We start from the raw sequence: 27,850 nt of genomic DNA on the forward strand, positions 1-27,850 counted from the left end.
TTGTCCTAATCCCCTGCATGGCCAGCAGCATTGCCTTCCTCCTCATCCCCATGCTTGCCATCCCCCTAGGGGCAACCTGCTCTTCATGCCATGGGAAAGAGTCTCCCAGCTCCTGTTCAAAAGTCAATTTGGCAACCTGGCAGGGGGACTAAGCAGTCGAATCCATTTTCTTCCCCTTTTTCTTGTGAGCACAAAACCTAACAGACCCCTTCAGAAAAGACTCCCTTGTCACAGGAAAGGGTTCCTTTGTATGCCAGTTGCAGCGTCTATTTTTCAAGATAACCTTTATTTCATGTACTGAGTGTTAGCTTTGCTGGAAAAGAGAAAAGCTGAGATAACTCCTTCACCTGTGGAACATTATTACGCTTTCTGGTAAAAAAAAGAAGAATGAGTTGTTCTGGTGCATGATAATGGAGGTGGAACGAATCAGGCAGGAGCAGGAGCTGAATTGCACCTCTCTCCCTTTCTCCCCACCTGTCTATCTTTGCAATCTCACTCTCTTTTCTCTGCCTGTCTTCCTGTCTCCAACACAGAGTGATTTTTTTCTCTCTCCCTTCTCTCATTACCTCCAAATTCTCTGGTTTTCTTATGCACACTATAACTTCCTCTGGGGCTCATCAGGAAATCTCCTGACCAACAGCTCTATTATTTGTGCTTTCAGTAGAGGGGGTGCCTGGAGATCTGTCCTGCTGTGCTTGGAGCTGTACCACCAAAGCACAAAGTTCTGCCTTCTGCACTGAAGAGTTTCCAAGCCAAAAATTTTGTGGTTTGCACTCAGTTGTAAATTGGTCTACGGAACATTTCTCCCCTGGGAAAAAGCTGTTCTTCTTTAGGTAATAGGTAAAATTGTGAATGCTTCATTAGAGTGCTCTAATTCCAATGACATTTCAAAGGCAAAATATTGAATCAATTTGAAATCAGAATGGATTTTAAATTTTTATTATTTCAACTTTTTCCTGCTCCATTTCCCACTTGTTTTCACTTCTATATTAGAATCTTAATGTTATTCTCTCACATATCCATATCCCATCCAGTATTGCAGTGCTAAACTGTGTTTCAGTAATATCAAAATGAAGCACTTCAGGAGGTGGTGGCATAACTTTTTGTCTTGGTTTAAAGACAAATTTTAGGAGAAAATGAGTGATTTTCTCATGAGATGAGATGAGAGGAAACACTGGAATGAGTGTTTCCTCTAAAGAGAAGGGCTTTGATAAACTTATTTGCCAATGAGAGAAATTATTACAAATAGGGGATGGTGAAAAAAAAAATCCAAAAAATGTTTGCTAAGCAAAAAACAAGGGTGCCCACAAGGCATAGATAAGTATTGAATAAATTATAGATATTGAAATTTCAAAACATTAACCCCCATTCCCCCAGGGGGCAGAGATGGCAGATTTTGTCCCTTTTGTCTCAGGGAAGGGGAAGCATGGGAGTTCACCTGCCAGGCAGAATAGATGGGAACCTTTCTGGCATTTGTCCCCTCCTCAGAGCAGGTGAAGCTGGTTTGGGTTTTGGTGTCCTGTCTTGTGCTGGCTCAGCCTCCCCTGGGGCCAGATCATCTGGTGCAGAGGGAAAAATAACCCCAAAACCCAAGCAGAAAGTGTTCATGGGAAAAAAACCCCAAGAAACAACTGAAGGATCTCTGCTGGAGTCCAGGTTAAAAGGTGGGGAAAGAAAGAAAAAAAAAAAAAAAAGCTTCTTACCTAAGCAAGCAAAAAAGCAAGAAATCCAACAAAAGAAATAATGTAATGACCTTGTCCACCTTGCCCGGAGTAGGCACTGAAGTCAGAAAGGGTTTGAACCAAGCTGTGCAGGAGCTCAAATCTTTCGTCCCACCCCCGAGTCTATCTTAAAACCATAGCAGACATTTCTGGGCATAAAGCAGATGATTAGGGAATAAAGTATCATCATAAAATCACCCCAAGACACTTCTGAGCAGAAATATTTCAAGCCCGCATTTCCTGATTTGGTCCTATCTGAGACATAAATGAAAGTTTAGCTGCCAGATTTCTCTGGAGGCCAAATGCCTGTTTTCTCATCAACTTTAATGATGAAGTCTAAGAAATTCTGAGTTTGATCAGATGGAACAGGGCACATTTAAACTTATCTTCTGAGCGGGATGCTGATATTGCTGTGTGACAGTGATGTATGGGAGAGATTCTAGTTGTCTCTTGGAGCACCCCATCCTGCTTGTGAAAACAAGGAATCTTGCCTTCCCCTGCTCCCAGCTCATGGTTAATGCCTCTTTCAACAAATTATTTGAGCAGAGGAACGAGTTTGGTGCCACAATTACAGCAGGCACCAGCCCTTTCATATATCCCATCCCTTGGTATCCACAATGGGGCTGGTGCAGGAGGTGGCGTGGACTCCTTGTGAGAGAGGGCATCCCAGATTAGGGATTAGGGCTTTGGATGAAAACCAGGCAGGTGATCTCCTGTGCCTTCCCCTCCCTGAGACAAAAGGGAGAGCTGCCATCTCTGTCCCCTGGCCCTGAAAAGCCTGGTGGGGAGGTTAAGGTTTTAAAATTTCAATATCTAACATTTATTCAACCTTTATCTGTGCCTTGTGGGCACCCTTTTTTTTTTGCTTAACAATTTTTTTTTTCACTATCACCCATTGGTATTCATTTCTCTCATTGGCAAAAAGGTTTATCAAAGCCCTTCTCTTTAAAGGAAACACTCATTTCAGGGTGTTTTCTCCTAAAATTTGTCTTTAAACCAAGACAAGAAGTTATGCCACCACCTCCTGAAGTGTGGCATTCACATTCTCTGAAAAAATCCTTTCACCCAGGGTTTTCCTCCTGCGAAGCTGACAAGCCTCTGACAAAAAGGAAAGCAATTCTTATCTCATTTGCTTCTCCTGTGTTGTGCTCCTGTGGAATGTGTTTGGAGATTGTTTACCCACAGGTGATTGTTCCATTGGATTCTGCTGGGAGTTGTTTTCACTCTTTGGCCAATCAGGGCCAAGCTGTGTCGGGATTCGGGTAAGAGTCAGGAGTTTTTATTTTATCTTTTTAGCATTGAGTAAGTATCCTTTCTGTATTCTTTAGTTTAGTATAGTATTTAATATAATATAGTATTATAAAGTAATAAATTACCCTTCTGAGAACACGGAGTCTGATTCATCATTCCTGCCTTCATTTGGGCATTTCCCAGCAAATACAACACTGAAGTGCTTCATTTTGATATTACTGAAACACAGTTCAGCACTGCAATACTGGATGGGATATGGATATGTGAGAGAATAACATTAATATTCTAATATAGAAGTGAGAACAAGTGGGAAATGGAAGAAGTTGGGGGCAGTCACGTATCCCATTGCTCAGGAGGGCTGTGGGAAGCCTGGCAGGGTTTGTGCTCTAATCATGGCCAAGTGTTTGCAGCTTCACATCCAGAGGATCCTCCTGGCAGGGGAGAAGTTCTGCAGCTCATGCACCAGTGAGCTGAGCACAGAGAGAGCAGCTCTGAGAGCTGCTGCACCGAGGCCACGCTGCACCATAAATTACAGGGTAGTTATTTCTTAGTTATTCAGCAGTTACAGTGTAATTAGTTCCGCTTAATGTCAACTTTTGTCAATACGTCTTTCATTAGCCAGAAAATTAGAGCTGGGTTTTGAAGCAATGGCAATACATGACTTCCTCTGAGCTTGGGTTTGGAGAAAGGAGGAGAAGAGCTGCTGTGGGAGGGAATGGGGCTGTCAGGTGGATTCTGGGGCTGTCAGGTGAATTCCAAGCCTTTCTCACGAGCTCTGCATTCCTACAAGCTTGCACGTCCTCGCACGCACAAAGCTCCCATACACAAAACTCACATCCCTCCTCCAGCACACAGACACAAAACACCCATCTCTTCTCTGGGATCAATATTCCAGCCCAGACTGCAGAAAGGAATCAAACTGGTCCCTGGAGAAGTTTTTTTTGGCTGCTCAGAAACAAACAGACAAATAAACAAGGAAATAAACCCCAGGAGCTGCCTCACAATAGCATTTGTTGCCTGTGTTTTGCAGGAAAGCCTAATTAAGCAGGATGCCTTTAGATTTTGGGGACTCCAGCTTTCATTTAAAGGGGGCTTCATTTCCAGTCTGCAGGTTCTTTATTCTTGGACATCACAGGTACTCCTTCTGCCTTCCCTTCCTGTTTTTCTTTTTTGTTTTTTTCCCTTTCAAAAATGTAGACATCATTAGGAGATTGACTTTTCTGAGTTTTGCCATTGCTTTGAAGAGGGACAGCATTTTAGTCCCTGGTTTAAAAATGGTCTAAATCAGAGGATTTGGCTTTAGGAGAAACACAGAGAAAGATTTTCCTGTGTCCTGATTCACTGAGAAGTGATAGACAAGGTAAAATAGGTTTAAGGTGCTATCCTTCCCCCTAAAACACCCCACTTTAGGCCATCACCACCCTCTGGAAGCAGTTTTACTGTGAAAGGTCCTTCTACCTCTTTTAAATTTAAAACCCATGTGAAAGCACATTGCACAATCTGGCTGTGGACTGAGAAACTAATGATGGAATGATTAGGAAATTGTAAAATAAATTCTTTTAAGATTACTTCGTAATGGTGCAAATCCAACTAATTTGCTCTTTATTTGTACTGCTCGCCCAGGTCTAGATAAATGGCTGGAAGGAGAAAGGAGTCAGCATGGGCCTGGATTTTTTTATATATAGTTTTCATAATTCCAGCCTCCATTTCTCCCCTCCATATAATTTTCCTCTCTGATTATGCTGTGTTGATTTCACACAGGGCCCTGCATATGCTAAAGCTGGTCCTTGAAGAAGAATTAAGTATTCAGTTCAGGAAAAAATATTAGACAGAAAGAATATAATGGTAACGTTGGTATAAATGCATCCTCCAAATATATAATGAAATTCCTTCAGTTGTCTTGCACCCCTTGGTGTCCACCAGGAGACCAAGGACAATGGAGCTCCTCCTGCTATTATAAAATAAACAGTAATAACAACAAAAGCAATAAACATTCATCCCACAGAATTCTTCCAGATGAACATGAATTCCAAAATTAATGTGCATGGCTATTCAGTGGTTATTGCAACTTCTTCCTATTGTGAATAATAAGACCAGGGACACACAATTCAACTCACCATTACTACTGAAACAACTAAAACCTCTTCAGAGGAATCTTTAGAGATTTTATCTATACATATATTTATATATATATATGTAAAATCCCCAACTGTGCTTGAATAATGAAGGGCTGTGGGAAAAAAATCACAAAACTCCACAACAATCTGAGGAAACGATGAGCAAAAATGGAAGATAAACTCCTCTGATAAATTATGTATTGCAAACTACTCAGCTGAGTCCATTCCACCTTGCACAGGTTGAAATCCATATGGAGCATTACTTCTCTCTGTGGGCAGCCTCTCCCCAAATGCACTGAAGGAAATATATGCAGAGATTTGTGTCTGTTCCTCTTGAATATTTCAGACCACATTAAGACAATTCTACCCTACCAAATTCCCTTGCCTCAGTCGCCCAAAAAAAAAAAATTAGCTGTGAGTTAATTCTTGGCTGCACCAAATGCTAAAATGTGTGGAATTATTGTAAATGCAGGGTGCCCCGATGAAGGCAGAAATTATGATGAGGACTCTATCTTATCAGAAGGCTAATTTATTATACTTTACATTATTATACTATATTATGTTGAAGAATAGTATACTATACTAAACTAAAGAACACAGAAAGGATACTTACAGAAGGCTAAAAGGATAATAATGAAAACTCCTGGCTCTTTCCAGAGTCCTGACACAGCTGGGCCCTGATTGGCCAAAGAGTGAAAACAACTCCCAGCAGAACGCAATGGAACAATCACCTGTGGGTAAACAATCTCCAAACACATTCCAGATGAGCACAACACAGGAGAAGCAAATGAGATAAGAATTGTTTTCCTTTTCTCAGAGGCTTCTCAGCTTCCCAGGAGAAAAACCCTGGGCGAAGGGATTTTTTCAGAGAATGTGAATGTGACATGCAATCAGTGGGGATTGGAAGCTGTGCTGGTTGGACTGGAGGAGCATCAGCTGAGAATCAGTGTGGGGTGTGCTCTGAGCCTGTGTGGAGTAAGAGCAACCTGTGCATGTGAATGGAGCCAAAGGTCTGGTGTGGTGCCTGGTTGTGGGGTCATGGCTGGATCAGAATGAGAGCTGAGTGATCTCTTCAGCAGCAGCTTTGAAGTCACCCTGTTTTCTCATAGCAGGTGTCCTCAGCCAGATAATAATTAGCATTGACTCCATGATTCCAGAAGGCTGATCCATCACTTTATTATACTATACTTTAGAAACCCATTAAGAACATTAAGAAACCCTTCACCCTTACAGACAGTCCAATATAGTTTTTCCTAATTTGTCCTTCAACTAACACACCATCATCATTGGCTAATTAAGAAATCATCCTTTGGTAAACAAATCTCCATAGCACATTCCACATATACACAACCACAGGTGGAGCAGGTTAAGATAAGAATTGTTTCTCAGTCTTTGATCTTCTCACAGCCTTGCCCAGGTCAATGCCTGGGAAAGTTGTGTCTGTTTCTCTCTGTGGCCAGAGAGCTGCTGCCACACTCTTTGTCACTGCTTAGGTCCCCAGGGTGGCTCCAGGTGTCCTTATCCCCCCTCAGACACTGCCATGAGGCCAAGGGTGCTCCCCATGCCCTGCAGAAAGGGCAGGATCTCACTCAGATCTAGCCCTTCCATCCCTGGGCTATTTGGTTTCTCCCAGCTCATTTCCCACAATTTTTCCCTGGGTAAACACACAGATTTCCTGTGTGAGAGATGGTTTTTATGGGTTATCACCATGTGTTCCTGCCCACTTCTCCCTGTGTCCCTGGCTGTCCCTCAGCCTCCTGCACCCCAGGGACACAGAGCTCTCCCAGACAAGGAGAGGGGAGAAGGATTAAGGGAATGGACAAGTTAAGAGGAGCACTTCAAAAAGTGTTAACACAGAAAGGAGAAGCTATGGCAAAGTCCAGGATAATTTCTGCCTCTGGGCAGAGGCTGGAAGGTCCTCAATGATGTCAGAAGAGAATTTTTGATGGCATCAGGTGTTTGTCAGCCCTTTTTGTCTCCTACACAAGCCTGTGCCCACTGACGCTGAACCTACATCCAAGCTCTGCTGTTCCAAATCAGGAAGGTGTTGGCTGAGGAAGGGGAGGATGCACTGAGTCACGGTCCCCATGCTGCATCCATAACTTTTGGGGCTCACTGGATACAGAAAAAAGCTTCCACCCACAAAAGCCTTGTGACAAAGGCTGTGGAGTCACAGCTCAGGCCTGTCAGGGAGGCTGGTGGGGTGTGAAACACCTCACAGCCTCCCTATTCTCTGGAGCTAAAATCTGGCCCTAAGAGAGTGGAACTCAGTCCAGTGGAAACAGGGATGTTGTGGTTGAATCGCTGGGATGGGTCTTGAGGGTTACTCAGGAAGATTTTTGTGCTTCCACATCCATGGCCCAGCAAATTCTGTGGATGCTGTTTCAATGAACAAATTCTTTCCCAAGTGGGAACTCTCTGGTAACAGCAAATCTCTACTGGGGCTGAAATTTGGGACTGAGAAATGTAGAAAAGAGCTGCTGCTTCTCCTCATAGAAGAGGAATAAAATAAAGGCAAGAGACAGAGGACATGGGGTAGAAAAGAGCAGGCTGCAGTGGAGAATATCAGCAGAAAGAGGGAGTAGAGAGTGTGTGTTCTTAAAGAATCAACAATACTCACAGTAAAGGGAAGCACCCAGGGGAGCAGAGAGTGAGTGTGGAGCTGGGAGAAATGTTATTGAGAAAGATATTAAGGTGAAGCAGCTGATATTTGAAATGTTACTTGAATGGAGGTTTTCATCTGATAGGGCACAGACAGAATTAATGGGTTTTCCATGAGTTGCAGAGCACTTAGGGACAGCACTGGGAGCAAAAGGAGAGTTGAAAGTTCTGCTGCTGGAGGTCAGTGTCACATCCCCAGCACAGAGCAGGTCACCAGAGGAAGAATAAAAAAGAGATTGAGAAACCAGCTCCTGTGTAAATTCCTCTGAGATAAGGGAGAGTTTTGACAACAAAACCAAAAAAAACCCCTGCACCTCCCATATCTGCTTTCTTTTTAATTTGCTGAGACTCAGTTTGGATGGCTGGAATGAGGGATGGGGAGGTGACAAAAGAAAAGCAGGTGTCAGTGAGGCATCTCCCATGTCCTTCAGAAGATGGATGGGTGTGCCAGGCAGGGATTTGTGCACAGGCAGGAGTGTGGGAGGGACTGGCTGGGCTGCCAGCAAGAGCAGTGATTTGGGGAAAAACCAGTCACAGTCCAAAGCCTGCTTGGCAAAGCTGCCTGGGAAGCATCCCCTGTGGTGGCCTGCATGGCTCAGTAGGTCTGTGCAAAGCAGGAGGCCTCATTTTTGCTAGTAAAGAGCAATGGAAGGGAAAAGAGAAAGAGAAAATGGAGCCAGGGTAAGGGAAGGAAGCAAAATTGTGCCCACATGACAGAGCAGGAAAATCCTTATTCAAATAAACATCTATGTCTTGGCACTGAGCAAAATTCCCTGGGCCACCTAAAAATCTGTAGCTCACTTTTTTTTTTTTTCTTGCTTATCTACTTTATTCTAGCTTGCTTTCTCTCTTTCTCTTTTCTTTTCCCTGTTCTATTCCTTTTATGTGATCAGAGGCTGCAGGTCTCTTGTGTTTCCCAGAATCCTGGTTAAGATCTTGTTGGCGTCTGGAAGGCAGAGAATGGCAGGGGTCAGGAAGGCAATGAAACAGCAAAGTTGAATCATTCCTATTATTTGAGTCTTTCTGGGAAATGCAGACCATTGGAGTTTGTATTTCTGGATGTTTTTTTACCCCTGAAATTTGCTTTCACCCAGGGAAATAGAGTTTGGCTCAAAACACTGCAAAGAAAGTGATCTCATCTTTTGCTTCTGTTTTTCGGACTCAGACTCAGCTGGATGGAATCAGAGCCCTGAAGAAGTTCCTGGTCAGCACAGAAGCTGCAGCATGAGATCCAAGACTTGAAAATAAAAACTCAATGGGGAAAAAGGTATTTTAGAAAAGCCCAGCAATGAGATCCTCCACTGGAGTAGAAATGCATCCAAAGCCAGGCATCTTTAATTCTTCCTTCTCATATCAGTGCCATCACTAGTTATTTTTTATAACCAATTTGCCATAGAAATGTCTCTCAGCAGCAGGTTGAATTCTTTATTACATCTGTTTCAGTATCAAACCATCCCAAGAACCCTTCTGAGACTGCATTTCTCCCAGTGCATTATGGAAATGCACAGCACCTTTCAATCAGGAGGGACATCTCTGTTTAGTTTGCAGGCTTCAAAATGCCTTCTGTTCAAAATGCTGTGTGAACAAAATGCTTCACCTGAGTGAAACCAGAGATAAAACTCCAGCTAATATAATGATTTCAGGAATTGGCAGATAATTAATTTCTAAAACTTGACACTGAATGGTGCATTTCCTTTGGGGTTTGATTTTTTAAAATCATTTTTCTTATGGAGTGAGCTTCACTCCCCCCCAACCCCCTGTAACAAATTAAAGCCATGTATTTTTGGAAAAGGAGGATATCAGGACTAAAATACTCTGTTGGAGGTCCTCTTGGTTCCTCTGCAGTCTCCTGCCATGATCAGTTTTGTTTAGGTTATTATCAGTCTGTGGGTCTAGAATTAGGAAACCAAGATGCAGAGAGGTTCAGTAGAAGTCTTAGAGGGTTATTCAGTGTCCTGTCTCCAGGGGCTGAAGTGCTGGAGAACAGCATTGACGCTGAAGTACTGGAGAAGGATCACAACCTCTCACTGCTGACTTGTCCAAATGAGACATTTCTCACATTGTCATTTTTGCCTCTGAACTGGAATCCTAAAATAACAAATAGGCAGTGGGGATGATGCAGTGATTCAACCATCAGCATCCACAGTACTCACCCAAGATAGCTGCTTCCTTCAGCATCCATAAAAATACCAACCACTCCTTGGGACAGCGTGGAAGCCAAGAAATGTTCTCTTTATTGAAATTAAATTGCCTTGTGAGCCCTAATTCTAATGTATCTCTGCTCCTTTGTTGTTCATATGCACAAACCAAATACCATTTTTCCCCACCTTCCCAAATCAGGGTAGATGTTCCTCAAGGCAGGAATCTCATCTCTCATTTTGCCCATGTGCAGCATCAGAAGAACATTTGTGGCAGTCCCTGGGTGTCAATGACAGAGACCAATGAGCTCCCCTCACATTACAGGAGAACAAAAGAGAAAACCCTGCTCGAGCTTAGATGTGGGAATTAGGTTTTCCTGCCCAAAAAAAAGTAGCTGGATTTAATGGCACAGAGCAGGGAGGAGTTCAACATGCATCATCCCACTCTGCTCCTCTGCTGCTTGTCCCTGTGTCAGAGAGGGATTGAATTAAGTGATGGAGGAAGGTGCATCTGCTCTGCACTGCAAAGAGCCAAAATTCAGGTAATAACAGTAACTCCCATCCTGAATCTTTTCAGAAAAGCATTTACAAGTGACTTTCTGGAGCAGTAAAGATTTTTCTCTTTTTCTTCCTTTTTTTTTTCCCTTTCTCCTTTACTACAGAGAAATCTTTAACAAATAATCATTTTACACAGTACAGTTCATCAATAAAAGCAATAACATCAGGTTATGTAATAAATTAAATATGATGTATAGTTGAAAGTAATCGTTCTTTCAGCCATCAGCTTCTTGTCACATTAAGGGCTCTGGCAAACAGGTTTAATATTTGTGGAATGAACAGAATTATTGACAAGCAGAGGAGGAACTAGACAGCAAGTGAGCATCATATTAATTTTTCAAAGCTTGATATTGCTTTTCCTGCTGACAGTGCAACAAACTTCCAAGGCTGGCATTGCTGAAGCGAGGTTGGGTAGTGGTGGCTTGTTTCTCCTTGATCTTGGTTTTCTGCTATTCTGTCAAGTTGGAAGAGAGAAGGGAAGAGGGAGAAAAATTGTGGTGGCTCAGAGGTAAGTGTGGTTTTATCTTTGGGTTTATTCTGGATAACTCAATTCAAGATGAACTCCAGTTCTAATTTCCACTTTATCAGTGGACATCTTTCATTACTTCAAAAACCAGTCCATAATTCCTATCACACTTCTAGAATTTAAGTACTGCTCCTTGGCCTAGAGAGTCTGGTGACTGAAATATTGGAGATCCTTTGGGACAGAGTTTCTCAGAATGGACAATTAAATCAGAGATGGAGTCACAAAGAGAGCTCTGCAGGGTCATCTGAGCTTCCTGATCTTCGGAACTGCTCAAGGGTTGCACAGAAGTGGAAATTGAAAAGCTGAACTTCCTGAGGTCCAAGTGGTTCATTGATGAGGTTGGAAATGTAGGAAGTGATGGCAATTCACCTTTTTACCTATGCATTCCCAAAATGCCACAAAAACAGCAGAAGGGAAAAAATAACAAGTGTGAATGGCCACTCTGAGGCATGTGCTTTGTCTGAGGCAGAGGTAAAAAATAGGCACTGACATTTCTCTTAGCTCATATTTGAGCCCCAACCACCACACCCTCCCTCTGCTTGTCTCATGAAATTTGTCACCCATAAAAGCATTAAAAAAGGTGTTAAAACATGTATTTTTCTGTTGATGGGCTGTGGAGAGAAGGTTTCTGTGGAGTGGTGGTCAGGGACTGTTCAGGTCAGGGGTGCTTTATAGAAATTGTCACTGGAGATGCTCTCAGAGCATCCATGGGACAAATACTTCCCAGAGCAGCTCTCTGGGCTGCCTTTTCCATTGTGGATGGGATGGGACTGAGCTTGTCTGCAGTATTTCTGTCTGCAGCAATGGATGAGATCTAATCTTATTAAATGAAATGCAAGGACCCTTGCAGGTAGCAGTTTGGGAATACTCCCCTTCATCTATATTAGGGTGGTCAGCACATTGTTTTTGAGCATTTTCCATACCCACAGGAGCATGGGAAGGAGAAAATGGGAAGGAGGTGTGAGCAAAAGACAGCTGTGGACTGATCAGTGATGCCCCATGGGCTCTTTTAACCCTTTCTCTCCTCTCTCATCTCTGTCCAGAGCTCTGAGGATGTTTTAGAGCTGTCAAGGTGTGACAGGGGTCTCAGGCTGAGGGAAGATATGAGGACCTGACTATATGAGGACCTGACTCCATGTTTCAGAAGGCTTGATTTATTATTTTATGATATATATTACAATAAAACTATCCTAAAAGAATAGAAGAAAGGTTTCATCACAGAAAGCAAGATAAGCTAAGAATAGAAAGGAATGAATAACAAAGGTTTGTGGCTCAGACAGAGAGTCTGAGCCAGCTGACAGTGATTGGCCATTAATTCCAAACATCCATATGAGACCAATCACAGATGCACCTGTTGCATTCCACAGCAGCGGATAATCATTGTTTACATTTTGGTCCTGATGCCTCTCAGCTTCTCAGGAAGAAAAAATCCTAAGGAAAGGAATTTTCATAAAAAGATGTCTGCGATAGCAAGGAATGGCTGCAGTGAGCTGAACAAGCTTTGGAATTGGCACCAGTGTCCTTTGATTGGCCTGAAATCTCTTATTTTAGAAGGGGATGGGTTTGCAGCCTCATCAGTTAACAGCCAGGTCAGGTTTGTCCAGCACACTGAGCCTTCATGGGCTGAGCTTTACACGTGTGGCCAAACTTTCAGTCATGACCTCGTGTCTCTTCAAAAATCAGTCTCCACTGAAAATCTCCCTGGCCAGAGCTTCCTTTCAGCTCTGAAATGTGGCAGCTGCTATCTTCCAAAATACTCCAGAATGGCCCCATTTCTGCAAAGAAATGAGATAATCAAAGGGGAATGGGGAGAGAGCAGAGCTGTTCATCCTGTTCAAACCCAGCCTCCCCACACATTCCCATGGGTGGAACCAAATCCAAACTCTGGAAGGGATTTCATTTTTAATGAGAGGTGAAGGAATATGTGGGTCCCAGAAAGCTGCACAAGTGATGGATGTTGTCACCTTTAGGAATTGTCTGTGTATCCTTCCTCCCCTGCTCTCCTGGTATTTGTTTTAAGAATTATTGTGTCTGATTTGTACCCAAGACTGGAGAGGTCACTGGGCTGACAGAGTCCAGTAAAAAGGTGTAACATGAGTGAAATGGTCCCGAGAGCAATGGGAACAAATTCCCTTTTCTAGTTATGAGCAAATTCAGTTTCACCCCCTCCATGCAGAAAAGAGCCCAGGAGTGAGAGGTATTAAAGCACCAAAAAGGAATCAAGATTTTTCTGATGGTCTGGGAGAAAGTGGGAGAAGAACTCACAAGAGAAATGTCACCATAGGAGCACCCTTTGGTAATGAGCTGTTTCACAAAATGTGGAAAATGGGAGAATTTCAGGCATCAGCTTTGTATCCTAATGGTGCATCAGCCACCTAAAAGACCTTGGAAAATATTGTTAGAGGCAGGTAACAGAATAAACACAGGAGCATGAAGATATTTTAATTTGAGGCAGAACCTGGAAAGTGCTGGAGTGTTGAAAGTGGGAGCCAGGCAAGGACTGCTGAAAGGAGGGGAGTAGTTCTCTTAGAGCGATTAGAATTAGCAACAGATTTGTTAAAGGAAAACAAAGCAAAGTAGAATCCTTTGTGTTAAATCTTGCACAAATGATACCCCTGGGTTTCTTCCAGATTTTTATTATTATTAAAATAAATAATATTTGGGTTTATCTTCACACTTTGCCCATTCTATTGAACCAAGGTGCTATTTTTGAGTTGAAAGCATGCACACCAAAAAATGCAAATCCCACATTTCAAAGGCACCTTCCACTTGGAATGGGCTCTATTTTTGTCCCTGTGACTGTCTTGCATAGCTCTAATTTTCATGCCTTGCTCAGAAACCCACAGTATGCACCTCTAGCCAGTGTATTTTTGGATTATTGCTCATTGTGATCAGCCTTTTGTGTTCCTCTTGATATGGGCCAAATTTTGACACGAGCTGCTGAGTCACACACAATGTGGATCTTACATATGTCCCAAAGAAATCTTCCTTTTTCTATTCCCCTGTACCTGGGCCAGCACCTGGCAGAGTCTTCCTCATTTCCCAGACAGACAAGGGGAAGAAAACCACCTGAAACACATCAAAGAGCTGAAAAGCAGCTTCTGAGCAGCTCAAAACAATTCATTTAATTATTTTTATGAAATGTCTTAAAGAGTGTCTGCTTGGCATTGTTTCTGTGCTCATTTGTATTGTGAAAAACTGAGGAAAAAAAGGGAGAAAGAAGGAGAAGGAAGAGGAGGAGGAGAAAGAAGGAAGAAGGAAGAAGGAAGAAGGAAGAAGGAAGAAGGAAGAAGGAAAGGAAAGGAAAGGAAAGGAAAGGAAAGGAAAGGAAAGGAAAGGAAAGGAAAGGAAAGGAAAGGAAAGGAAAGGAAAGGAAAGGAAAGGAAAGGAAAGGAAAGGAAAGGAAAGGAAAGGAAAGGAAAGGAAAGGAAAGGAAAGGAAAGGAAAGGAAAGGAAAGGAAAGGAAAGGAAAGGGAAAGGAAATTTGTTCTTGTGGATAGAAGAAATCAGATTTACAGGGGAAGCCCTTACAGCCATGCTGAGGGGTGAATTTATGAAAATATTCCCAGCTACAGTCACAGCAGCCTCTTGGATGGTTCCTGGTATTATCAGAGATTCCATGGTAGTTTCCTCCTAGGAAGTGTTGTCTAATGATGATTTGCTACCTCTGAAGATAATTCCTGCCTTCTTTCCCCAGCTCCACGTTTCCTTCATGTGCACCTGCAGACAGTGCAAACCTTGGGCTTGACATAGGTGTCACACTTTTTATGTCATTTTTATTAGTGTCATTTCCATCATTCATTTTCATACCTGTAGCAGAGCTGCTCTTGGTTTCCATCACAGGAGAGGGGAAGAAGGGGCAGTCCCAGGAGAGCTGTCCAGGGCACACAGCTGGGAGTTAATCCCATATTTCCATCCAGCTGAGAATCTTTGGTTGCATCAGTGACTGGAATGGAGTTAATCTTGATTTACCCAGGAGACAGAAGGGGTAGAACTGAGCACAGCAAGCTGAATCCTAGAATAGAAAAAGGCCACTGGAAAGGGAAAGAGAGTGCAAGAAGGAAAAGCTAACACCTCGGCCTCTGTGATTCTGTCTTTGCAGGTCCCTCAAGCAACATAACCATAAACAGTCTCTTCAAAAAATGTGAATACTGTGCTCCTTTCTGACAGTTTTCCCCCCAGTTTCGTCCTGTCTTTACAAGGAGCTGGGGAAGAGAAATATTTAATGACAGGTTTTGATATTTTAATGTAGGCTCTTGGTTAAAACACCACAAATCTCTCTGTGAAAGGGCAATAGAATTACAAAAGAATGTGTTGCAGCAAGTGAGAAGTTGGTTGGAAGGGGGAAGGAAGTAGAAAGAGGCAAAGCTGCAAAACCCATGGAGTATCTTCAGGTGGAAATCACCACTGACTCATTTCAGGAGCACCTTTCCAGAGCTTGCTGGGGAGGAAAACCAGGCCAGTTTGGTGTTCTACCCTTCACTTTCTGTAAGGGCAGAGTTCCCTGCTGCTCTTTCCAAGGTAAAAAAGGGACCTTTATTTTTCTGACTCCAATATTTATAGTTTTCCAAAAGTGACAGTGGATTGGAGGGTGACAGTGCCACCTCTCCAATGACACTGGACAAACCAACAGTCCATCAAATTTCTCCTCCCCATAAAAGAATGCAAAAAAATGAGTTCTTTACATAAAGTGCATGAGAAAGTTCATTACAAGAATGCAAACATCAAAGGCTTAGAAAAACTTTAAAAAATGAGGGTGACAATCCATAATTCAGTCAGGGCTGCAGCACAGAGTGCTTTTGGGACAAGGCTGGAGCCCAGGAAATGTGGCTGTGAGTGGTCTCAGTGCAGACACAACCTGGGGCTGAAATCTTGGCCTGGTAGCTGCAGTGAATGGTTTATGCTGCTCTCCCTCCCTCCCTCCCTGCACTGGTGGATCTCAGCAGCAGTCTCCAGCCAACATAATTCTTTGTGAGTTACTTTCGTTAGCAAAACCTTTCACCCTATGAAGATGTTCTACTTAATTAGTAAAAGTTCAATTTTTTTTGTCACCGACAGAGCTTCATACATCAACATGTCTGGAGAGTCATTAGCTGGAGAATTAATCAGGGTGGGCAGCAGCTGAATAGAGTCAGAGCCCTTTATGTTCCTTCCCACATCTCTGCCTCCAACTTGAGAACTTTTTCTCAAGAAGGGGTATCCAAAAACCATCCCCAAATATCCAAGACACCCATTCCTAGGGAGCAATGGAGTCAAGGGTGTCCCTGAGCCTGAAGGAAAGGATGAGAAACCAGAATCAACCTTGATCCACCTTGGTCAGAGGGGTGAGGAACTCCAGCTGAGCACTCTGAAATGATGATGGAAGGCTTCCTCCACATCAAACCAAGGTGCTTTTGCTCCCATGCATTGCCCTGTATATGGTGCAGGATTGCTGCCAGCTGAGTCTGCTACAACCCCTCGTGGCTCAGCCTTGGATTCCTTCCCCACTGTGCATTTATTTTTGCTTAGGAAAACTCTGCTTGAGGTGTCTACTGCAATTTCCCACAATATCACCTTTTCCCAAGTGGTTTTACAGCCACAAGGAATCCAAATAACCAATGCTCAGCACAGATTTGCATGTCAGCTTCTTCTTTATTTTTTCCCCATATTTTTACCAATTTATTCCCTGGCTATGGAGTCTGGGCTTTTCTTCTGGCAGCTGGAGCTCATCCGTAACTGCATGCAGGTGAGGAATATTGTATCAGGTTGCAATGAGGATGTTGGATGCTTTGCAGGAGTCTTGGGATGGGTACAGTGATCTAAGAGTAATAAAATAATTTTTTTTTAATAATAACAGAATAAGAAATTTCAAAGAATAATAAAATCTGGTGTTGTTCCTGTCTCCTGAGCACAGGACTCTGTACATGTGTCACTGTCACATCACTTTTTCCTGCTCTGAGACTTCTTAAAATTAACAGGGAAGTGTAGGTAGCAAGTTGAGATGAAAAATACTGATATACATTTTTTATTTTCTGTTGCTATTATTATTATTATTATTATTATTATTATTATTATTATTATTATTATCATCATCATCATCATCATCACATATCATTATTATCATTATTATCATTATTGTTAGGAGGGAGAGCATAGTAGCTCTCTTTACAGTTTGATTGGTAGCAAAGAGAAATAATTATGGACAATGCAAGTGACCGCAATTTTGCTTAAAATTTTGCATAACTGATCTCCAGACCTCATTAAAATTGAACTCCTCATGTTCAATTTAATTTTCCTAGAGAACAAGAACAGACAGCAGGAGAGGAAGGAAATATTTTGCCTGCACAAAAATATATATTTCCCACTTTATAGTTTCCCTCCTCAGAAAGTATCTGAGGGAGGAAATCATAAAGATTCCTGGGAATGAATTGCTGGGCTCTGCTCTGCCTCCAGGACTTGCCAGTCCTTTGTTGGCTCTGCTGATGCTCAGAAAAAAACTGAGGCATTCTGGAACCTTCTTTGACTGACAAGTGTCTTAGGGCTAGCAGCTCTGTCCTCACACCCCTGTCGAGTGTGGTTAAGGGAGTGAATCCCCAAATGTAAAGTGATTTCCATGGAATGTGATTTCCCTGCCACATCCCTGCTGGGGACGAGTCACACCCAGATAGAATTGTGAACACTGAGGCCTTGTCCCCAAGAATCAGGCATGTGTGTCTGGGCAAAAAATTCTGTCCTTGGTGTTTGATTGATTTATAAAGCTAGTGTTGAAGATTGCAATGCAAGATGTTTTCCATTACCATCTGTATGGCAGATTGCCTTGGTCAAGTGGGCAGTTTGCCTTATCTCTCTCTTTGAGTGACCACAATCCCTCCTCCCTGAGGAGGGGACATTGCTGATAACAGCTATTGAATGTCACTGCATGACTGATAAGAACTATAACATCCCATTGGGAGATGCCCCGCCCAGAGGGAGGAGCCAAGCATTGCTACCCAGATATAATCCAGAGGTTTTGAGACACCAGCACGGCTTTCTCCACTGGATTCCCCAGAGGAACAGCAGCTGCCTCTTCTTCCACTGGTTCTTCAGAGGAAGAATACATCCTTCTCTACAGATCCCTGCTCCAACAGAACCACCCCTGACACTGCAGGAGGGCTGCAGCCACATTTCCAATGGGACTGCCACCAACACCCTGACCCACAGGGTGTCAGATTGGGTTCTGGCTCTGTCAGTGTTGTTCTAGTGCACTGCATTGTTTATTTTATCTTTTTTTTTCCTTTCCCTATTAAAGAACTGTTCTTTCTTGCTCCCATATATTTGCCTGAGAGCCCCTTAATTTAAAATTTATAGGAATTGGGAGGGATGGGGAGGGTTTACATTCTCCATTTCAGGGGAGGCTCCTGCCTTCCTTACCAGACTCCTGTCTTTCCAAACCAAGACAGCTTGTTTTCAGAGTGTTTGGGAAGGGATAATGGAGAAAAGAGCAGAGCCTCATGCCTCAGAACTCCTTGAGTCCTTGCAGTGGGGCATCCTATAGGATTAGTGTCTCTGCAAAGCTGCTCTTGTGCTTTCCTAGCTGAAACAAATGCTGAGTATTCACCCAAACCAACAGAGATTAATCATTTCCCTGCCTCCCTAGTCATTCCTTCTGCAAACAGAAGGGAAGCAGAATTTCTCTTCGGCTCAGCTGAAAATTTTTGTTTTCCATTAAGCATAAAGTTCGTTTCATCCTTGGGAATCCTTAAGCTCAAGACAAATACAATTTGGATAACAGAAAAACCTTGTTTTCTTTTGAAGAGACTCTTCATTTCTAAAATGCCAAAATGGGATATTATCTGTCTTATTTGCTCTTGTTTCCAGATTAGCTATTTGAGGGAGTCAAAACAAATTTGTGAAAATCTTCCTGCACCCTGAAATTACTTTTACAGCAAACAAAAAAATTGACCTCTAACATTATATGCAGCTATAGTTACAAAGATTTATTTCAGGCTTTTTCAAAGCACATTTCCCTCTTCAGCTTTTATTACGAAGGAGAGAAAAGCTCAGTTTCCAAATGATTTGGACTTTTAGGCCACACATGGTGTGTAGTGTGGGAGAGCTGGTGGAATGCTGGTAATCTCACATATACAAGCAGAAAATGCCCCAATCCCCCATCAAGATCCCATCTTTAAAGCACTTAACCATGGACCATTAGCACTTTAAATGTGGTGCAGATCATCAGGGCTGATTTAGGCAGAAGAATGAAATGGTATTGATTCAGGATTATGGCCAGGTAAAGACACCATCATGCTGTTTGTTTTGTGCTTGATGTTCATTAAATGAACTAATTTATGGGCAGGATTAGAGTGATCTATAGAACAGAGGTCTGGAATGGAAAGCAGCACCCTGAACTGCATGAACTGGAGATTGGATTAGGATTCAGAGAAAGAAAAGAAAAGGAAATATAGGTACCCTATGAACGTTGGCCTGAATTCTACTGTGGTGAGGAAAAGATGGATTCTCATGAGCATAAATACACAACCTCAGGTTGCCAGTTTGCAATGGGATGGATCAGGAGAGGGTTCAGGTACAGAGCTGTAAATTGCTTCCCCCAGATTAGCCCCAAATATCCCCAGCATTCCTGTTTCTTTCCTCTAAAACATCCACTACAACAGCTTTCCCCCAGAGGCACCCTGTTGCCATTTTGCATTTGGCAAATTTTCTCCCCTCCCTTGTGAACCCAAATTTCACAACTGGTTTGATATTTTCTTGGGGAGCTGATGAGAACATTTTTAAAATGACTACATCTCAGTGGGTGTTGAAGATTGCAATGCAAAATGTTTTCAATTACCATCTGTATGGCAGATTACCTGTGTCAAGTGGGCAGTTTGCCTTTGAGTGACCACAATCCCTCCTCCCTCTGGAAGGGACATTGCTGATAACAGCTATTGAATGTCACTGCATGGCTGATAAGAACTACAGCATCCCATTGGGAGATGCTCCGCCCAGAGGGAGGAGCCGAGCATTGCTACCCAGATATAATCCAGAGGTTTTGAGACACCACTGGATTCCCCAGAGCAACAGCAGCTGTCTCTTCTTCCACTGGATCTTCAGAGGAAGAATCCATCCTTCTCTACAGGACCCCTGCTCCAACAGAACCACCCCTGACACTGCAGGAGGGCTGCAGCCACATTTCCAATGGGACTGCCACCAACACCCTGACCCACAGGGTGTCAGGTTGGGTTCTGACTCTGTCAGTCTTGTTCTAGTGCACTGCATTGTTTATTTTATCCTTTTTCATTTTCCCTATTAAATATGTTATTTCCTGCTCCCATATTTTTGCCTGAGAGCCCCTTAATTTAAAATTTATAGGAATTTGGAGGGGTGGGGAGGGTTTACAGTCTCCATTTCAGGGGAGGCTCCTGCCTTTTTTAACAGACTACTGTCTTTCCAAACCAAGACAGTGAGGGGGAAAAAAGGTTGAGTTTTGTACATAAATATCCACAAGACACAGTAAATTGATTTCCAGATTCTTTTCCCTTCTCCCACCCTTTGACAGCCAGCACCACTCCTCAGCAGGGGAATCCTTCAGTGTTGCTGTAAGTAAATCTTGACCGCCTAAGAGACAGTGGTTCCTGAGGGGTTAAAAATCAGCCTGTGCCCCAGGAGACACATTTCCAGCCCCCCTTGTGATGGCAGCCTCTGCTGATCATGGCTTTCCTTTTCCCATCTCATGTTGAATAGCCATTTTAGGACAGGGATGATCTCTTAGGTCACAGGACAAGGCATCCTTGGCCTTACCAGAGGTACAAAGTGCTGGGATAACACCTGTGAGGAAAGCAGAGGCTCTCCATCCCCCCTTCCTTCTGTCTGAAGCTGAGAGAGGAGTAAGCTTGGTGTCCTCAAGAGGCTTGGAAAACAAATCGCTTTGGTGTTTGTTAAGTGCTGAACTTCCCACACTACAAGACAGGCAGGCAGCCTGCTCTGCTAATTAAGACCCAGGGTAGGAAGCAAAATGGGTGAAACTTCCCCAGGAAGGCTGGAATAACTCACTAATTATTAAACTCTGTTGAGCCAAAGAAATGCCAGCAAAGTTCCCTTTTCCTCCATCTCACAGCCCAGCACCATGCAGATACCACAGAGAGGGGAAATCAGGTTTTCCCAAGTGTTTCACATCTTCACTGCAGCATCTGCCCCAGGCACAGAGCACCCAGGCAATTTGATCCAATTTGTTAGCAAGAGATAGCAGACTTCTCCATGGTGTCTTTAGTCTCCCAAGCTCCAGGACGAAAAACCTCTGAGTGCAATTCTGGAGCAAAAATGGCTCCAAGGCACCCAGGTTAGATGAATGTGCTTTAAAAGCATCTGTTAACTCTGTACTTCTTTTCAGCTGTAAAAATCACTTCATATGCTGTCTGCAATCCCCATTTATAGAACTTCAGTACTTTGGTGTATGGATGGAAGGGAGGAAGCCTGGAGCATGCAGAGGGGAAGGTACTGCACAGCACATTTTGTAGCAATCACTTGAATTTTTCTCATCCTCCTCCCTATGGAGTGATGCCTGTGCTGGAGCCTGAGCCTGTGGTTTCCAAAGCATCCCTCACCCCCTGCTTGCTCACAAAACACAGCCTGGAAGGATTTGCTTCTGCTGCACTGGCCACAGAAGGCTTTGCAAACTCACATTTGCCTGGTGGGCTCCCATCCCTCCTTTAGTTTTGCAGCTGGCTCTGCCTGTTTTGTGGTGGGAGGGATCAGGGGAGCCCAGCTAGACAGCAACTTTCCATCTGAGTGGCACAGAGGGGCATGGGGGGAGTGGGATATTGCTGCTGATGTGGAGCTATAACCCTTGCGTCTTGGTTTGGAAAGACAGGAGTCTGGTAAGGAAGGCAGGAGCCTCCCCTGAAATGGAGAATGTAAACCCTCCCCACCCCTCCAAATTATTATACATTTTAAATTAGGGGCTCTCAGGCAAAAAATATAGGAGCGGGAAATAACAGTCCTTTAATAGGGAAGGGGAAAAAATAAAAGATAAAATAAACAATGCAGTACACTAGAACAACACTGACAGAGTCAGAGCCCAACCTGACACCCTGTGGGTCAGGGTGTTGGTGGCAGTCCCATTGGAATTGTGGCTGCAGCCCTCCTGCAGTGTCAGGGGTGGTTCTGTTGGAGCAGGGATCCTGTAGAGAAGGATGTATTCTTCCTCTGAAGATCCAGTGGAAGGAGAGGCAGCTGCTGTTCCTCTGGGGAATCCAGTGGAGAAAGCCCTGCTGGTGTCTCAAAACCTCTGGATTATATCTGGGTAGCAATGCTTGGCTCCTCCCTCTGGGGCGGAGCATCTCCCAATGGGATGTTATAGTTCTTATCAGTCATGCAGTGACATTCAATAGCTTTTATCAGCAGAGGTCTCCTCCTGAGGGAGGAGGGATTGTGGTCACTCAAAGAGAGAGATAAGGCAAACTGCCCATTTGACACAGGTAATCTGCCATACAGATGGTAATTGAAAACATCTTGCATTGCAATCTTCAACATCTTGAGGGAAGAATGTGGCACTTGCAGCCCACAGGTGAGGAAGCAAATCCATGATCCCAGGATGCTCTGCTGGCCCAGCTCTCTCAGGACTCCTATGCTTCCACAAACAAACATTTCACAGCCTCTCACCCATGAAGGCTCAGTGGGCACTAACTCCTTTCTGCTACAAATATCTTCAATTGTTAAATACCAAAAATTGATCAATTGTTGCTGCTTCCCCACCCCACCAAAAATACTTCAAAAGGCTCAAGTGCTCTTTTTTTTTCTTTATTGTTGTCAGTCTTTTTTCCATTGCTCCCCATCACCCAAAACCCGAAGTAAATAAATGAACCCCAACTCAATTTCACACACACATATGAGCAGTACAAAGGGGACATGAACACAATCAGCAAAAATCTCTAATTCCAGCAATCTTTCCCAGGGCCCTTCATGGCATGTGATGTTGGAAGAGCCACTATCAAATAAGGATGGGGCTGTTTCTCCATCTCTCCCTCCCTCCCTCCATCCTCCTCCAAACCCTGGCCATCCTCATTCCACAGCTCTCCCTGGCATCCCAGGGCTGTTTCCTTATTCCTGCCTCTGCCTGGGCTCCCTCTGCACCCTCAGCTGCCCAGGGTGTTGGGCATGGAGGGGGCACCTCCTGCCAGTTGGCATCTGGAGGGAGTGGTGGGGGCTGAACTGTTGCCATTGGAGATGGCAGCAGATGCTGCCTGGTGGAGGCTGCACTGCCTCATTCAGGGCTCTGTGGTTTGAGACAGAATCCAAATCATCTCCAATTAGGAGATTGCAGTGACAGCTGCTCTGAACAGGGCCTTCTCTGGCAGCTGAGAACCTGCTCCACGTTCAGCTGGGGTGGGATCCCTTCATTTCCAGCATGGAGGGCTCAGCCTGGGCTTTATTAGAACATCTTTTTCTTCCACCTCTTGTTAAGCCATTCCTCTCTCCCACACAACACCACTTCTCATGAGAAACTTGGCAGTTGAAACGCCCTTATCTCTCCCTCACCAAAATCCATCCATTTTCTCCTTTCTATATGCAGAATTTAATTTTTCTGCTGTGCTGTCCAGCTCCCCCTCTTCCCAGCTCCCCCATTACTTCTGCCTGCCCTGAGATGTATGGGCCCTGTCAGGCAGTTTGGGCCTGACCCAGGCAGCCAAAATCAGAAGAAAACCTGGTTTTATTTTGCCTGGGGAGAATTCATCACAGAAAGTGCCTCATTTAGGGAAATTAAGGATGAAGGAAAGGGAGAGCTGGAAATTTATTCTGGTTTGGTGTTAAAAATATATCTGTATACTGCTGTGTTAAAGGCTGATATTTTCTTTCCACTTTTCTTTCACTCTTGCTTGACCCTATCACACAGTCCAGAGGCAGAATTGAGGAGGAAGGGGCATTGGGCCCCTTGCTGACTGGAAAATTCTGCCTGTGATAGGCAATGAAAAGGATAAGGCACAATTGAGCAACAAGACACATCTCTCTCCATTCTGTGCCATAACTACTCATCAGAGGCAAATCTAATCCCAAAAATACAAACCAGACAAATCCTTTGGAAGGAGGAAGGGGAATATGTGGGTGCTGGCTTTGTTATGGTTCAGTTAAACCCTGGTTTGTTTGGATACTGAGCCTCCTGAATCACAGCAGGGCTGAGCAAAGCCAGAGTGACCCTTCAGTGGTGCAGAGTCCTGGAGAGCTCCTCCGGAGCTGCTCTCTGCCCTCTCCAAGCACAGGGACTTGGCTTTTCCTGGTCTCCCTTTTCTATTTCCCAGTCTCAAAAGCAGTGAAAAGTTTGTGGTCTACTCAGAGAGGATTTACAGATGTTTTCTCTTGTAGGGGATGGCATCAATTGCCTGCCCCACACCAATCCCACATTTGCACTGTGGGCACCTCGGAGCTGTAGAGCAGGGCTGAAATCAGAATTCCTTCCTCTGCTGTAGAAACCCCACTGTGGTGTTCACATGCCCTCTGCACAGAGAGAAGCAGAGAAAAGAATGATCAAAACAATTCTTATCTCATTTGCTGCTCCTGTGTTTGTGCACATGTGGAATGTGTTGGAGGATTATTTACCTGAAGGAATTTGGATTCCTGGTTGAGGATTGTTCTGTTTCCTTGCACAATCACACAAAGCTGTCAGGAGACAGCCATGAGTGTGGTGGTGTTCACAGTGGTCTTAGGATGAGGGAAGAGACGAGGATCTGACTCCATGTTTCAGAAGGCTTGATTTATTATTTTATGATATATATTACAATAAAACTATACTAAAAGAATAGAAGAAAAAGTTTCATCAGAAGGCTAGCTAAGCTAAGAATAGAAAGGAATGAATAACAAAGGTTTGTGGCTCAGACAGAGAGTCTGAGCCAGCTGGGCTGTGATTGGCCATTAATTAGTAACAACCACATGAGACCAATCACAGATCCACCTGTTGCATTCCACAGCAGCAGATAACCATTGTTTACATTTTGCTCCTGATGCCTCTCAGCTTCTCAGGAGGAAAAAAATCCTAAGGAAAGGATTTTTCATAAAAAGATGTCTGCTATACATGAGTTTTCTTTAGTATCTTTAGTATCTTTTAGTATTCATTATAATATAGTATAATACAGTATAATAAAGTAATTAATTAGCCTTCTGATGTCATGGAGTTCTGCACATCATTCTTCCCAGCTCCAATTCCCCACATCTGGAATTACCCAACCAGCATCTCTGCCAAGAAACTCTTGGCACAGGGACACCACCCCTGCTGAGAAGGTGACACCAAGGGGAGGCCAGGTCCTACCTTGGCACAGGTGATGCAAACAGTAGTGCTGGGCTGGGAGCAAACCCCTCCTGGTGCCAGATCCACTGGTACCTACAAGAATTTTGACAGCAGCTTTTGGCACCTTGTGTTTGTTTTGATCCCTTCATGGCTGTGCTGTTAATAGCACTTTTCATTTTCCTGGGATCCAAGAGGGAAGATTTCAGTCCAGGAGATTTTTCAGTGGTATTGGGATGAGTGTTGTCTATTAATTCATGTGGAGCTCTTAGGTGCTGCAGAAGATAAGTGCCTTGTAAATACAGATAAATAGATCAGATTAGACCTTGACAGTAGTTCATGCAAAAGGCATTTTTATGTGCAAAAAATAATAACATTGTAGAGAAATAGCTGTTTGAAACCTTGGGCTAGAGCTTCCATAATTGATATTGTTGGAGGAAAGATGAAGCTAATGGAGAAGAGCTGCTGTGATTGCCCTCTTGTCATTGACTAATTCTTCCAGCAACCAAAGTGACATTACCCAGCTCCCATTTAGACCTCCAAGCAAGTGGTCACATTTTTCACGAGAGCACAGCTCAATGAGCACTGAATCCTTTCACAGCTCTCCTTGCCAGTGCAGTAATTGCAGGGATGAGGGAAGGGCAGTGATTTTGAAAATCTGCCCTCTCCTTTACACCCTGACTGCTTGGAAATCACCACAGAGCTCGGAGAGAGGCATGAAAAATGTCACTGCCCAAAAGTCTGGATGTACTCAGGTTCCTGATGGAAATCCCATCCTGAGCACTTTCAAAGGCAGTGCAAGGAGAAGATTTTGGGCTCCCGTGATTATCAGCTCAAAAAGGGTTGGCCAAAATTTGAGTTTGACCCATTCAGGCCCAAGCTCCCAGCACAAAGGAGTTTCCTCCACTGGTGTAGGTTCACACCTTTCTAAGCTACAAATGAAGGAAAACCCTGGATTTCAATTTATCCACTCAAAAATAAAAACCAGAAAGGCAGAAGTAAACACCTGAGTGATCTTGGGAATCCTGAAACAAACAGCAGTTTTGTTCCTCCAACAAGTTACAATGAAGTACCAGCATTGCTCCCTCAGCCCCATCGCATTAGGTACAAAACACAAGTGCTTAAAAGCCAGGGGATAAATAATTAACAGCATCATACATCTTTTATTCCCTACATAAAGCATATAAAGGGTGAAATCCTGACCCATCCAAGGGCAACATCAAAGTTCTTGACTTTGGATGAACTTGTTTCACCTAAATTGTTTTGTCAAGCATGGTGAAAGGTGTTTTAAGATTCCTCCACAACCTTAATTCTGACCCAAGAGAGATAATTTTCTATCATCACTTCTTGAATTTAAACAGAAAACAAACCCTTTTTAAAAAATGTGAAACACACCTACCAATGAATGTTGATTTGAAGAAAAACAATATTATGGAATTTTTTTATTATAAAAATTGGGCACATATTCACTTATTGAAAATTCAGTATCACTTAATAGTAATCGTACTTAGAAATACTTCAACTAACTAATGGTATTTGCCCCCTAAGAATATTCTTTAAAATAAAATGTTTGTACACCAAATTAAATAGAATAAAAACGCCACATAAAAGAGGTAAAAAAAAAGAAAACAATTCACAGGTTAAGCATGAGGTTGTTTTGTCAAAATAAAGATTGCACTTCTTTGTACTCTGCTTAAAAACATATATTTATTATGTTGGCAATATAGGGTTTCAGGAGTCCTTAATCATTCATTTCCCTGTTTTTAAGTGTGAGGGCTTTGCAAATGATGTGATAAGTACATTGTTGTCACTTAGCAACCTTAACTTGTCTGTGAAATGAGTTGTTTGTTTCTGTAATAAAGGAGACACTTGGATGCCATGGAGATGAGCAGAGACCTTGTCTGCTTTCCAGAGCCCATCCTAGAAAGCAGGATCTTGCCGGAGGGATGAGGTGCTCACACGGAGGAGCAGCTCTTCATTCCTGTCCACGGCACAGAAACGTGGGCACTGCTGTGATTGTGCTGCTCTGAGGGCAAGACTCACTCTCCTTTTGGGCAGAAAACCTGGAATTTTGGATTTAACCATGGTCAAAGTGTCCAGGACATGGTGGGTTTGCAACCAGTTGTCAATTGCTTTTATTGTTATCTGTCGCAGACATCCTTTATGGAAAATCCTTTCCTTGGGATTTTTCCTCCTGAGAAGCTGAGATGCCTCAGGAACAAAATGTAAACATTGATTATCTGCTGCTGTGGAATGCAACAGGTGCATCTGTGATTGGTCTCATGTGGTTGTTTCTAATTAATGGCCAATCACAGTCAGCTGGCTCAGACTCTCTCTCCCAGACACAAACCTTTGTTATCATTCTTTCCTATTCTATTCTTAGCTAGCCTTCTGATGAAATCCTTTCTTCTATTCTTTTAGTATAGTTTTAATGTAATATATATCATAAAATAATAAATCAAGCCTTCTGAAACATGGAGTCAGATCCTCGTCTTTTCCCTCATCCAAGAACTGTGAACACCATCCCAGTTATCATCAGCCTTCATGAGAAACTTTACCCTCCACACTAAGCTCCATGCTTGGAAAACAGCATCTTTTATCTCCAGGTAGCCTGCTAGAACCACCTGGGCCTCTTCTTGTCCCCTAAT

General features: G+C 43.3%; 1 long non-coding RNA gene across 2 annotated transcripts in view; it reads left to right on the plus strand.

Annotated features, from left to right (window-relative positions):
* LOC141731374 (uncharacterized) overlaps positions 1–27,401 on the plus strand; it is a 52,638-nt gene extending 25,237 nt beyond the window's left edge. The window contains exons 2-4 of one of the 2 annotated variants that reach the window (XR_012583425.1): positions 8,916–9,017; positions 10,816–10,954; positions 27,065–27,401. This is a non-coding gene — a long non-coding RNA (uncharacterized LOC141731374). Of the gene's footprint in view, positions 1–8,915; positions 9,018–10,815; positions 10,955–15,074; positions 17,009–27,064 lie in introns of those variants that run through there. The other variant, XR_012583424.1, reaches the window with a different exon arrangement.
* The last annotated feature ends 449 nt before the right edge of the window (positions 27,402–27,850 follow it).

This window comes from Zonotrichia albicollis, chromosome 21 (genome assembly GCF_047830755.1).
Source record: "Zonotrichia albicollis isolate bZonAlb1 chromosome 21, bZonAlb1.hap1, whole genome shotgun sequence".
NCBI classification, from domain to species: Eukaryota; Metazoa; Chordata; class Aves; order Passeriformes; family Passerellidae; genus Zonotrichia; species Zonotrichia albicollis.